The 15,274-nt window shown below is 40.9% G+C and overlaps 1 long non-coding RNA gene across 1 annotated transcript; it reads right to left on the bottom strand.

Annotated features, from left to right (window-relative positions):
* Window positions 1-657: 657 nt before the first annotated feature.
* Window positions 658-14,591, bottom strand: LOC113011550 (uncharacterized). Its single transcript, XR_003270569.1, has 3 exons — window positions 14,334-14,591; window positions 9,534-9,613; window positions 658-1,457 (listed from the first exon to the last, which is right to left on the bottom strand). It is a non-coding gene; the product is annotated as an uncharacterized LOC113011550 (long non-coding RNA).
* Between the last annotated feature and the right edge of the window lie 683 nt (window positions 14,592-15,274).

A 15,274-nucleotide genomic window follows, 5' to 3' on the forward strand; every position in this document is an offset into this window, starting at 1 on the left:
GTTTGTTGGTTTATCAGGGCTAAAATAGAGAATCCATTATCATACACTCTCTGAGTTTACGACGAGCTCGGATTCTGTTCTTATGGATTTGTTTTTCAATGAGCAATTTAAAATAGCAACTTAACACATGCTTATGTGTGGGATCACGTACAAAGCAATTTTTTTCTGATCTTTTTCATTAAATTGCCTCATTTTTGACAGCAGAGGTGATGAAACACGAGGCAATTTGTTCCGTGCATAAACAGGAATGTGAAAATAGTCTAAAATGCTAATAATTACCTATCAAAATATAGAGCTACAGGTTTTATTGACTTACCTTACTACAAATTGATATCTACAGTCAGATGCTCTATAACATGGCACTTGTATCCATTTGTGGCTGGTGACACAAGTAGACCTACCCACAGAATTTCCAGCTAATGAGCTGCTGGGCAGACGAAGAAGAAAAAGCATATTGAAGAGAAAGCAAGCACAAGGAATTTTCAGTCACATATGGCGAACAATAATATTTTGAAGTACAAAAATATTATTATTATTGAAGTACAAATTTTATGTGTAACATATTTAAGCATATTTAAGCACCCGGCATTAGACAGCCTCTGATTTTTTCTTTAACGATACACTACAGTTAACACGAAGTACCAGGAAACATCATTCGAAGGAGATGTAATGTCTTTCACCAGGTATGGATGTTGGGTGAAATGTAGGGGTGAAGACCCAGATGCAGTATGGAAGAGGTTGTCTTACAATTAAAAAGGTGAGCTTTTAAGGTGGACATCTCATTCTTAATCCATAAGGTTTAATATGATGTCAGCCTACCCAAACTTAAAATCAACCGAACACATTTGAAACTTAAAGGGGTTTTTATGTCACAGGACGATAGTGTCAGGGAGATTTAATGTGTGATAGCTTAGTAAAGTTAGTAATATATTAATTGATCGGCTAGTGAGAGACCGTATTAATTGAGTTTATGAGAAACAGACTGTGATAGTTACATTATATTGCAGTGCATTTCACTGAATTACCAATGAAATGTTAATACAACAGAGGAAAATTAGCATTTTAAACACATTACATTCACAGCTTGCCATCTTTAACAATCTCACAGTTTTTTCTTGCTTTGTTGTTTGGGGGTTTCTCCAAATCATGTTGATGATCATAATTACTGTTTCACAAAACCTCACTTTGCCCATCTCTAACTGCGACAAGGACTGAGGGAAAAACTGAACTATTTATATACAGGGAACTGCTTAGGGAATAAGACACAGGAGAAAGTAACCACACACATGTTAAGATAATCAGGATAATTAGAGGTAGAGAGACATGAGACAGAACTAAGGCATGCCATGACAATCCATCCATCCATCCTCAGGGTTGCAGAGGAGGGACCTATTCCACCTGCCAGAGGGTAAGGGGCGAGGTGCTCCCTGGACAGGTTTGTTTCAGAGAAAAGAAACCTACAAGAAAAATATTAAAGTGTCACGGTGACGGAGGGAGCGCGGACGGCAGAGGTGAATGTTTAACAAAAGGTGAGCCTTTACTGTTGATTGCAAAAACACTACAAAACACAAGGGAAACAGGGAACTGAGGAATACAAAGAAAACCCTAAACTGGAAATGACTAAACATGAAACTGGAAACAGAACTGCAAAAAACCTGGAAAAGCAGGGGGGGGGGGGAGCTACACGGGGCTGATGACCAGAAGTAACACAGGGGAAACCACAGATGATCCGACGCAGGACAGGGGGAAACACACGCTATATATACATACACAAGGCAACGAGGGAAATGCACAACAGGAGGGAGACACAGCAGAACCTAATTAGACATGACGAGACACGGAGGAAGCAAAACAGAATACAATGACATAAGACACAGACTGTCAAAGTAAAACAGGAAACAACAGAGACGCAGATACCCGACAATTCTACTTAAGTACAGTAACAAAGTATTTTTTCTTCATTACCTCCCACCTCTGACCTTAGCACACAAGAACATCAAAAGATAAACATAAAGAACAAAATAAAACAGAACAAAATAATATACCTATCACCTGTCTATCAAATTTCCCTGTTTCATTTATAGTGTATGAGTTCACCACAAGTGCTCTCGAGGCACTTTATATTGCAAATTAAACCCCTTCAGCCTTAAAGAGAGAAATCCAGCAATTAGACATTTCCCTAAGAATAGCACTAGGCAATGGTGGGAACAGGAAGAGACTTCTGGCATAACGAGGCTCAGGAAACGGCAGTCAACGGCTGTGACTTGTTGGGGGGATACTGGGAAAAGATAGAAAAAAAGAGAACCTACAGAGTTAAAAAAAAAACAAAAAAAAACAAATGAGCACAAAATACACAAGAGAGGAGATAAAAGTTAATGGCATTCAATAGCAGCATATAAACACAATTATAATGAAAATAGCTAAATGAAAAAAGTAATGTTCACTGCACTTTGGGAACTAGCAGATTGTTCAGGTTCACTAGATGCAGTCTTATCAAAAATTAAGGTTGTTTTCAAATTTTCAAAGTAGAGAGAGTCTGTGTCCTAAACCCAAACTAGGAGGTGGTGCAAAAGGAGAGGGGCTTGAAATCTTTGGAACCACCAGTAGGCCTGAAGTCTGATGGCTGAGTTCTCTATTAGGATAATATGGTACTATGAGGTCTTCTTTTTTTTTTTTTTTTCTTAAATGACATCAGAAACAGCAGTATGCGACATTACGTGATGGCAGAGCTTCAGTTCATCCTTTGTCATTTTTTTTTTTTTTTTTTTTTTTTTTTTAATAAATAGGACAGGGGGAATGAATGAGAGAAAGAGGGGGAGAGAAAGAAAGAAAACCAAAGGGGAGAAGAGACGGTGAGAAGGGGGGGGAAGAGAGAGAAAAAAAAAAAAAAGAACTCCTGGGTCACCTGTATGGAGAAAAAAAAAAAAACAAACAAAAAAAACAAACAGAGGAGACAGCAAACAACAAAGAGCAACATAATAATAGAGAAAACAAAGCACCATCACAATAAACTAGCTGGTCATAGATATCAATATTTACTAAATAATAAACGATATTGTGCAGCACGCAAGATAGACAGCGCACAGTGTGCTTTGAGGCAGCAGCCAAGAAAGCTTTAGTCCGCGTCTGTGAATACCCATGTGTGCATACCTCTGTGGATCAGCGCGCTTGCATTCCAAAGGTTTCTCCATGTAATGATCTGCTAGGGAGTGTGGGGGGGCCACAGCCCCGTCCTCCAGGGTGTGAAGTGGGTATGGAGGAGATCAGAACTCCAGACATCCAGAGGCCCCCAGAACACAAGAGACCATGGAAGACCAACAGAGGGGCAGCCGCGCCACTGTTCCAGTAAGAGCTGAGGAGAGTCCCAGATGAGGGCTCGCCCAGCAGCCGCGGAGCAGAAGTCAGGGGGAGTTGCAGTGACGCGCCCGTGAGCTCCGCCGGCCCCCAGCTGTGCCTGAGTGACCGAGCCCCAGGCCGAGAGGCCGGGGGCACCCCACCTCCAAAGGGGCCCGAGCGAGCCCCAGGCCCCAGGCCCCGACAAGCGGCCGCCAAGGAGTGAGCCGGTGTGAACCCGGACGCCCACCCCCAGACACAAAGAACCACCAACACACCGACACCTGAGGGAGTCCGCCACCGGCAGGGGAAGTGGTGGTGGGTGGAGATAGGCCTCCAAACCTTGGAGGGCCTGAGGTGTCCCCAGAGAGGTGGCGTCTGATACCCAACCTGACATATAGACACAGACATACAGGCACACACAGACACAAACATCCATTCCCACCCTCATGCTCTCATATGCACTTACTCCACACTCAACCAACGTGGAGACAGACATAAAGAGACGCTGTACACACAATCACACTCCCCAAGCGTACTCTACAAACCGGGTCTAGGTACCCTTGCCCCTGGAGGGGGAATTGCACCCAGACCCAGGTGGTGTTACCCTTTTCCCTGCGGTGGGGAGAGGCAGACCACCCCGACTCCGCAGCAGCAGGGAGGCCCCACACCCCAGACCGCAGTCGGACGGCCAACTCCTTCTACTAGCCCTCCCGCTCCAGCAGGCCGCAGAGAATGGGGGTGGGAGAAGACTCCAAACCTCCCTCCACCCGCTCATTGTAGTGTTGATGCATATGTGTTCTAAGGTGCAATTAAAACCCAGGAGGGCATGGAGCTACCTGCCAAGGAGCAGCAGGTAAGCGCATAGTCCCTCCTGCTAGCCCTCAATGACTAAGTGTATTTAAAATTGAGAGGTGGGCAACGACGTCAGGGGTGAGGTATACACCCTGATGGTAATTTGGACTCCGTGATTGTGCCCACCCCCAAGATCCTATATGTATGTGTAATGAGAGTGTGAATAATGTGAATGTCTAAGTTGTGGGATAAAATTGAGGCAGAGGCAGCCAGAAGGGGACGGGTGGGGGGGGGGGGTAGCCTCCTCTGCACCCTGGTGACATACCCCCACTCCAAGGCCCTGCATGTGTGGGTGGTTGTGGAGGAGCGGGAAGAGGGAGGCAGCTGGAGATGGGGAGGGAAGGAAGGGAGGGGCAGGTAACCCCTCCCTGGGGCCAGCTCCCCCGCTGACCCCAGTAGGCACTCCCACCCTTCACGACCCGCCAGGGAAGGGGGGCCCAGGCCCATCAGACCGGGGCCCAGTGCAGTAGCGCCCTCCGGCTCCACAGAGCCCTGGACAGTCCACCCAACCCCACCACAGAGAAAACTGCACCCACCCCACCATCCACACATCTTCCAGACTACATAAGACGGTAAACGCCCAGGCTGAGATCTTCCTCCACCTCTCCTGTATCTCCCCCTCCTGCAGAGAGTTCCTGAAGAGAAGAAAGCTCCTGCAAGATGTGACCATCCCCCCCCACCAGTTGAAGAGCCCCCCAGGCGGCTCGACGCACCGGCGGCACCCTGCTCCAGGGCCGGGCCCCCATGCACCCACCCACCCACAACCCCGGCAACACACCAACCAGGACCCAAGCCCCCGAGGCCCGGCCCGGGCCCCAGCCCAGAGACGGAGCGCCCCCAGAACCTCACGCCCATCCCGGACCCACCCAGGGGCAGCCAGGTTGCCAGGTCAGTAACCCACGTCCGTCAGCACAGACCCTCCCCTAGCCCCGCTGCACGCAGCCGCGAGGAAACAGTCACCTGAGAGCCAACAGAGCCCTCAACCGGACGTGACCGCTACCCCGGGTTGAGCCCCCCAAGGAAGATGCCTCCGGGGAACCCCCCGACGCCCTAAGCCTGTCCCTACCCCCTCACCAATCACAACAGTGAAGGCGGGACCAAACTATGACCCCCCACCCCCACTAGGTGATGGAGCTGATAAAAGGGGCCCAGAGCAATTGATCTAATGTGGTGGCAGAGGCTGTGTCAAGACTAATGTAATCTAATAGATAATTTCTATATTGGTTAGAATTAAGATTATTTTTATTTTTCCAGTTCATGAGGACTGTTTTCTTGGCTATGCATAGGGCAGTGAAGATCATATGGGCTATATTCTTTTCTGAAGTGACATTATCTAAGCTGCCCAGTAGACACACTAAGGGGGAAGTTGGAATGTTACATTTCAGACACTTTGATAAGTCTTCACATATCTCGCGCCAAAACTTTTGCACTGGTGGACAGAACCAAAGAGCGTGGATGTAATTGTCTGGTGTATTGCCTTGACAGTGTGAGCAGTTGTTGGAAGATGTAAAGCCCATCTTGAACATCCGATGACCTGTATAGTGCACTCTATGAAGTATTTTGTACTGTATTAATTGCAGACTGGGATTTTTAATTAATTTAAAAGTTTTTAAGCAAATCTGAGACCAGAAGTTTTGGTCTAGGTTGACTGATAAATCTGCTTCCCACTTTGCAGTAGGAAGGGATATTGATTCATCTAATTTAGAAAGTGTTCTGTATATTTTAGATAATAATTTGGGGGATTTAAGAGTAAGAAAATGTGCCGCACTTAGTGGTGTTTGTAATTCAACTTGACTGAGGTTAAATTTCTTTTTTACTATGGATTTAATTTGTTGATATTCTAAAAACCTTGTCTTGTTGATCCCATATTGTTCAACTAGTCTGTCAAATGGAATAAATTCTGTTCCCTCTAATATATGTTCTAAGTATTTAATTCCTTTACAACTCCATTCTGGGAAATTAATCATATTATTGTTTTGTAATATGTCAGGGTTATTCCAGATAGGTGTACGTTTGCATGGGATTAATGAAGACTCCGTTATTTTTAGAAACTCCCACCATGCTGTCAGAGAAAAGCTGATGTTGATACTTTTAAAGCATTCATGTCTTTTGATGTTTGAGCTAATAAATGGTAGGTCTGAAATCTCTAGATCCTTGCATAGTGCCTGTTCAACATCTAGCCAGGGCTCAACTAAGAAGGTATGTTTTAACCATTCTGAGATGAACTGAAGCCTGTTGGCTAAGAAGTATTGGTGAAAATTAGGCAGATCTAATCCTCCTCTATCCTTGGTTCTTTGTAGCGTTTTTAAGCTAATACGCGGGGGTTTATCTTTCCAAAGGAATTTGGAAATATATGAATCCAGAGATCTGAACCAATCTTGTGATGGTTTGTTAGGGATCATCAAAAATAAGTAATTTATTTTTGGCAAGATCATCATTTTTATAGTGGCGACCCTTCCCATGAGTGATATGGGTAAAGATTTCCATCTAGTCAGATCGCCTTCTACTTTCTTTAGAAGTGGGATGTGGTTTAGTTTAGTTAAGTCTGAAAGCTTAGGAGAAACATTAATACCTAAATATTTAATATTTCCGGATTGCAGTGGGGCAGAGGAAGAATTATGGAAGGAGCAGTTAATGGGGAGAACTGTAGATTTTGGCCAGTTAATTGAATAATCTGAAACTCTTGAAAACTATGAGGTCTTAAAGGTAAGGCTTCCTTGAGAAGGGCTTAAAAATTAGTTTCAAATTTAGCAGGGAGCCAGTGAAGAGACAGTGATATAGAATATGATGTCTCTTTCTAGTCCCTGTTAGTACTCTGTGATGTGAAATCTTAGGACAGTCTGTTAATAAGGAATTACAATATCCTAACATAGAAGTAGCAAACTGATGAACTAATTTTTCAGCATCACTCTAAAACAGAGTGTTTGTTTGAAAAGTAGCTTCAGGTTTCCACACACTAATGCTAAAAGCAAAGCCATTCAGAGTGTCTATCTAGTTAGTTTCTGATCCAATTACCTCACTTTTGTCAGAATTTAGAGGTAGAACATTTTAGGTCATTTAGGAATGGCTTTAAGACATTTCTGTAGTTTATCTAATTGATTTGTATCTTGCTTCATAGATAAATATTACTGAGCATCATCTGTATAGCAATGGAAATATATTCTGGGGTGTTTTTTTAGCAATACTGCATCAGGGAAGCAGGTATAAAGAGGAATATTGGTCATAGAACCTTGTGGAAATCTTTTGTGTGTCAGGAAGCAGAAATTAAACACAACCAAAATGAGTAATGGATTTAATATCGAATTATTAAGAAATTTAGTTTCCATCAAACCTATATATCAGCAGCTGCTGATTAAGAATTAGGCTATTGATTAAGATTATGAAAACAGGGCTTGTTATTTTTAATGCATCAGGACACTCTTTCTTGAACATTCAAATTGGAAAACGTAAAAACTGGATCTCAGCCGAATGAGGTTTTTACTGAAAGAATTTCTGACACCTGACAGTTCTGCCTTCAAGAAATATTTCTACAAGCTGTTTGTTTTCCTGGATGACACAAGCGGCCCATCCTGTCTGTAAGAGCAAGTGAGATGGCAGTTCTTCTGTGTGGCATTTATCACACATACACATATTATAGTTCATATACACACACACACAAATACATACTGATGCAGTTCACTGAGTCTCTGTACATTTATTTGCACTCCTCCCTTCTCTGTCTTCTGTCCCTGTTCTCCTGTGGCAAGTTGAAGGGATCAACAAACAAATCAGACTACAAGATCGCACAGACCTTCAACCCATCCTCCTCTTTCCACCTGCATGCTACTAATTTGTTTTTGTTTTGTTTTTTTGCTTTACTCTTAGGACACAGTATTTTACACCAGTAAGTTTTCACTATGACTATGGCCACCTTAGCTAGTCAGCCAGGCAGCTAGCTAACCAACTTTTGTAGAGCAAGCTTCCATGTCAGTACAACGCAGTTGCAGTGTTTGAACTACACAGAGTTCAAAGTGTATGTAGCTGACATCAGTATTGTGACTTTGCCTGGCAGTTAGCGTTTCCACAATATAAAAGTTTTGGTTTGGGAACTGTCAAAATGAGATAACACTGCCACCACAAGCCCAAATTGTTAATTGCAACATTTAACTTTAACTTTGAGCACTCGTTTTTCAAGCATTCATTATAAAAATAAATAAATCAAAAGAAGCTCTTAAATATGAATTTCATGTCTACATACATCATGTTAAGACTGAAACAAGAGTTAAATGTTCGGGGTATGCAGAAAGCAAATTAAAGAAACTGCACTGGTTTTGCAATGCAGTGCAGACTAATTAGTCTTACTTTTTTTTAAGCTTGTATAATAAGCTTGGTGAGCTCAGACTCTTTCATTTTAATGTAACCTTGTGTGCATGTGGTTTCAGTATTATGTTTCTCTTCAGAAACAACTTGTATACACAAAATTCTCTTGTGTAACTTTGGCTTGAGGGCAAATTTCAATAAATTCAGTATAGTGCACTTTGTACACTACACCTAAACTTTTATACTAAACTAACGAGCGAGTGTTCTTGAGAGGAGTGAAGAAATGGTGAACTAGTCTGTCCTTTAAATATGTCAAAGTAAAAGTCGCCTGCAGGTGCAATAGAATAAATCCATTATCTGACAAAAATAACAAAGTAAAAGTCATATCAGCATTTTCTGCTTAATTTCCACTCTATTGTTATTTTCCCATTAGCCTGACAAAGCACTGGAACTGAAAATTCTCTTTTCCTTTAACAAGAAAACAAGTCTTTTGCCCTCATTCGTCTCTCTGTGTGCATTTCACCCAGGTATCTGCACTAATTGGGATAAGACAAACATGAATTTGACATAATGAATATATTCATTTTGGTGACCCCGAGACCTTTAATGCAGTCCCATCATCTGTCCAAATGTACATGTCTTCATGCATTATTCATTCATCCCTGACCCATTCCTTTTAAATGAACAAAATTCTATGCACAGTCATGGCTGCAGAAAGACATTTTAAAAAGAAACATCAAACATTTCTGTCTCTTTGCAGGAATCAAAAGATGATAAAGTCTGTTTTTTAGATTATTTACTTTTGAAAAATCCTTGGGGCATGAACAAGGACTTGTTGATGTACTTTTGATGGAGGTTCCTTACTATATTTAATGTGTGATATTACAGTGGTTTGGACTAATTATTTCTATTTTTGTATTATAGTTAACTCATTTTCCTTCTCTTCTTCTAATGTATATTTTGTAGTTTATTTTATATATATTTATTATATACATTTATTAAGGATGTGCATGACTAGTTGATTAGATGTTTAAACATTAACTCACTAAAATGTGTTGCAGCCATCCTCCATTAGGCAGGGCTGCAGTGCTGGCACACGCCCGCACCCCTGCAGCGTTCTCTCTCTCTGTGTGATGGAAAGTTGAACACAAAGACAAAGTGGAAAGTAAGACAGATTACAGCAGTAATGAACGATTGTATTTAGCCTTTGTCAGAGCAAACTGTTACATAGCCAGGCATGTGGACATGAACCTGCATAGGAAGAAGGGTGCTGGGACTAGCATTGCTAATGATAGGTTGTCAAAAAAAGAAACTACAACTGGGTTATTCAAGACTCTGACTGACAGTTTAAAATAGCCCTCAAATTTAAACACTTGCACAGTCTTTAAATTTACCCATTAGACTGCGCTCAACTAACTGTTTAGTTGTTGTTGTTAGATTAGCTTTTTTGAATTAAGTAGTATTAGTTGATAAGTAGAAGACAATGATTGGATGGATGGATGGATGGATGGATGGATGAATGGGTCAATAGTGGTCCAAAACATGGGTTGCATGTGTGGTGATAAGTGTGTGCTATTTCCTCCACTGGTGTGAAGACATATCTCCCAGCTATTATTAACAGTCTCCATTGGCTGATACTCTTTATATGTATGGCTAGACTTGTTTAGTTGTTTTCTACTTCATACATTCACATTCATGATGTTGTTTGCTACATGTTTTATGATGACTACAACCAAAAACTCCGACTTAAGTTGGAGTGGAACCACAAGGCCACTATATGTGACTAACTATATAATTCTCTGCTTGGATTAATGATGACATTACCAGCTGAGCGGCTGATTAGGCCTTGTCGGCAGTTAACCTACTACAAATTGCTTTCAAGCTAGCTTGATTTTAATGCAGTTATTTCAAGCAACAACAGCAAAGAGGATATGTAAAATATTTTTCAGCATTACTAGAAGGCTCTGAGGATCACAGCCATACATGGAGTGCAGAATTATTAGGCAAGTTGTATTTTTGAGGAATAATTTTATTATTGAACAACAACCATGTTCTCAATGAACCCAAAAAACTCATTAATATCAAAGCTGAATGTTTTTGGAAGTAGTTTTTAGTTTGTTTTTGGTTTTAGCTATTTTAGGGGGATATCTGTGTGTGCAGGTGACTATTACTGTGCATAATTATTAGGCAACTTAACAAAAAACAAATATATACCCATTTACATTATTTATTTTTACCAGTGAAACCAATATTACATCTCCACATTCACATTTCTGACATTCAAAAACAAAACAAAAATAAATCAGCGACCAATATAGCCACCTTTCTTTGCAAGGACACTCAAATGCCTGCCATCCATGGATTCTGTCAGTGTTTTGATCTGTTCAGCATCAACATTGCGTGCAGCAGCAACCACAGCCTCCCAGACACTGTTCAGAGAGGTGTACTGTTTTCCCTCCTTGTAAATCTCACATTTGATGATGGACCACAGGTTCTCAATGGGGTTCAGATCAGGTGAACAAGGAGGCCATGTCATTAGTTTGTCTTCTTTTATACCCTTTCTTGCCAGCCACGCTGTGGAGTACTTGGACGCGTGTGATGGAGCATTGTCCTGCATGGAAATCATGTTTTTCTTGAAGGATGCAGACTTCTTCCTGTACCACTGCTTGAAGAAGGTGTCTTCCAGAAACTGGCAGTAGGACTGGGAGTTGAGCTTGACTCCATCCTCGACCCAAAAAGGCCCCACAAGCTCATCTTTGATGATACCAGCCCAAACCAGTACTCCACCTCCACCTTGCTGGCGTCTGAGTCGGACTGGAGCTCTCTGCCCTTTACCAATCCAGCCACGGGCCCATCCATCTGGCCCATCAAGACTCACTCTCATTTCATCAGTCCATAAAACCTTAGAAAAACCAGTCTTGAGATATTTCTTGGCCCAGTCTTGACGTTTCAGCTTGTGTGTCTTGTTCAGTGGTGGTCGTCTTTCAGCCTTTCTTACCTTGGCCATGTCTCTGAGTATTGCACACCTTGTGCTTTTGGGCACTCCAGTGATGTTGCAGCTCTGAAATATGGCCAAACTGGTGGCAAGTGGCATCTTGGCAGCTGCACGCTTGACTTTTCTCAGTTCATGGGCAGTTATTTTGCGCCTTGGTTTTTTCACACGCTTCTTGCGACCCTGTTGACTATTTTGAATGAAACGCTTGATTGTTCGATGATCACGCTTCAGAAGCTTTGCAATTTTGAGACTGCTGCATCCCTCTGCAAGATATCTCACTATTTTTGACTTTTCTGAGCCTGCCAAGTCCTTCTTTTGACCCATTTTGCCAAAGGAAAGGACGTTGCCTAATAATTCTGCACACCTGATATAGGGTGTTGATGTCATTAGACCACACCCCTTCTCATTACAGAGATGCACATCACCTAATATGCTTAATTGGTAGTAGGCTTTCGAGCCTATACAGCTTGGAGTAAGACAACATGCATGAAGAGGATGATGTGGACAAAATACTCATTTGCTTAATAATTCTGCACTCCCTGTATTTAGTGTTCAGTGATAACCGCTGTCACCGGCCAAATAGAGGGCTACACCAAGAAAAGGCAAGGTTACTGAGCTCCAACAACTGACTCAAAAAAAAGACATGTGCGCACTCATCACACACATCAAAATACTGACGGTAGAGACATGTTGCTGTAGCTATCCTCGGGCAGCTCATGCAGAGAATCTTTCAATTCTGGTCACTCTGTAACTTGACCTTCTGCATTGTGGCAGCTGGCTTTATTTGAATGAAATGGCCCTGGGTATTCCAGTGCGACTGTCACATAATGCTGCAAACAATTCAAATTAATAAACAATATTCATTAAAACTGAGTAAAGTTCCAATCCCAGGGAATTATGCACATTAAAAAACTAAACAATATTGACATCTAGTGGTTTAATTTTAATTAATCTACTGTCAATTGCAATTTAGAAAAGTCATTTATAATATAATTAGCACACAGTTTGGCCTGGATGTGATTGGAGAAAATTTAGGCAGGAAAAAAAACAAAAATATGATGTGTCAGAATAAAACCTTCATCCATCCATTTTCTTAATCACTTATTCAACCAGGGTTCAGTGGGACTGGAACACAGCTGACATTGGGCAAGTAGTGGAGCGCCCTTTGGACAAGTTGACAGCCCATGAAAAGGCTAACACAAGTATTTCTATTCATCCCAAATAGAGCTGTTTAAATATATGACAACTAAACAACAATTACTATTACACATAATTAAAATCTTCTACAGTAAAAATTACAGAAATTATGTTTAGCTGACATCTGGCAGCATATCCTCCTTCTACTCATGTGATGTAAATGCATTTCTGCACACACATATCAAGTCTTTTACAGGAATGTAACTAACAGCTGAGGCTGATAGTAATACCACCAATTAAGTAAGAAAGCAATAAGTAAAGTTATTTTTGATAGTGTTTTTACACAGTAGTCACAAGGTGCTGTATAATCAAAAGATAAAAATGTAGGAATAATTACAATGCAATTAATAGAGAATTTAAATTCAGTTAGTAGCAATACAAAAAAAAGTTAAAATACAGAACAATACAGAATATAATAAACCTGAAAACAGTTAACATCAGCAACAATCTAACAATCAATTTAACTGATTTTTAAATGAGTCAGCTAAGCGAGTGCTGGAGTGGGAAACTGTTGGTGCCACTGACTGAAAGGCTCTGCATCCCCAGTTCTCACTCTTGCATGAGGAACAACCAAATCAGAGGAGATAAATAGTCTGAAACTTTTCCATTTAGTGCTCTATATTTAAGTACAATAATTTTAAAACCAATTCCAAAATCTACTAAAAGAAAAGGAGTAATGTGAGCGTGCTTAGTATCATGTGTATGGGTCTTGCACCAGCATATTTTTATAGCTTGGAAACATAAGAGACGATCTAACTACACTGGTATATAGAGCATTACAGTAATCTAGGCGTGATGACACAAATGCATAAACAATTGTCTTCCGTTCAGCTGACTATAGCTGGCTGCTTAGAAATGTTCCAGAAGTTTGACTAATTCTAGATTGTAGTTCAGGAGGAACTACAAGACCAAGACAATACCAAGACCAGAGGGTATTGAGACCAAGACCAAGACAGACTGAGTCAAGACCAAGACAAAGTCGAGGCGAGACCAAGACTGAGACAAAAAAAGTCTTTAAACTGCAGCCAGATGCTGCTTCGTTTAAGGGTGTCAGGCATATTTATGTGTTTTTGAATTATGTGTTTTCAAATTCGATACAACCTGAGTTGTTGACATTGTATCAAATTTGCATATAGACCAAGCCTACATTTGAATTCTGTTTTTATATTTCATCTTTACTTGCTATAGATTGTTTAAAACCACAGATGCTGCAGCTGAAAGATCGAAAAATCTTAATGAAATACTCGATTATAATCCATCCGAATCTCCCATGTCTTAATAATAGATTTGTGATATTGATCAGTCTGTTAACTCACACAATCTACATTTTGCCATTTCTTTTGTGCCTTCAAATAGACTAGACTTTATTATTACTCTGATTCTTGGCCATTCCAACAAGTTGATCCTGTTCATCTGGACGTAGTATTTTCAGTGGCAGAAATGTTTCTTCGCTCATCCAAGTCACTTCTTCACTCTCAGCTTATTGCCAGTTCTAGATCTTGGCCAGTTTTACTGACCAAAAGCGCTTAAAGTGCACACGCTTTCTTCCCATACACACTCATGCTGCTGATTTCTCTGTAGCAGTTGTCTTACTTTTAGCCTGTATTATGCATTTATCCTAATACTTTCTAATATTATAAGTCAGTACACTTACCATTATTTGTGATTGCTCAGATCCTGTCATTGCCATCACATTCACAAGAACTGGAGGAAATCCGAGACTTTTGAAGTTGATTCAGCCACTGAAAAAATAAAATAAAAGTAAAAATCTTTGTTAGTACCGCTGCATGCTCCTCTAACCAATAGAATAAAACCTGAATCTTCTGGTTGAAGTAGTAATCACTGTTCCACCATGTTGCCCAAGCATGTGGGAACAACAGTTTTTACTGCCCAGAACTGCCTGAGTGAAAAGGCTCAGCAAGCAACACACAATGAAAAATAACCTCACCAATACATTCATCCAATCACCAGCATGAGTTCCATTAATTCATTTAAAATGCTAAGTATGCACAGCACCTGCAAAAGGCTTACCAGACTGCAGCCATCGTTAGTGTTCAGTTAATCAGCTGTTCCTTTTCTTCTTTGACCTTGAAAAGGAATTCCCATTAGTTGACAGCTTCAGTTTAAATCTTAATAAATAAAGTTGATGATTTAAGGCACAGCTAATAAAATGCTTAGTTTGATTACCTTCTTTCTTTAAATATGAGATGATACATAATATGAACGGAAGTAAATAAGAGCAAAGGTCTCGATGTGAAGCGGGAAATGTATTATTTTTAGATATACAGCTTTATTAACATGACAGCACTTCCTCAACAGTGTTAGATTACTTTAAAAAGTAGTGTTAAATTCTACTATGGTATCTCAGTGTACAAATTAAGGCCTTGCACTGTACTAATTAATGGATTTTTAAAATGTCACTGTGACAAATACTGAAAAAGGATCGTGCCTTCAGAGTGGTTTGAAGTGTAAAATCACAGTAATTTCTGTGTCACCAAAATGCTCCAGCTCAAGCTGCCATCGCTGAAGATTTCCTTTAACATGCACAAACCTGCTGTGCGATGCTGTAAACACTTCTAAAAGCTAAGAAAGTGT

This window comes from Astatotilapia calliptera, chromosome 19 (assembly GCF_900246225.1).
Source record: "Astatotilapia calliptera chromosome 19, fAstCal1.2, whole genome shotgun sequence".
Lineage (NCBI taxonomy): Eukaryota > Metazoa > Chordata > Actinopteri > Cichliformes > Cichlidae > Astatotilapia > Astatotilapia calliptera.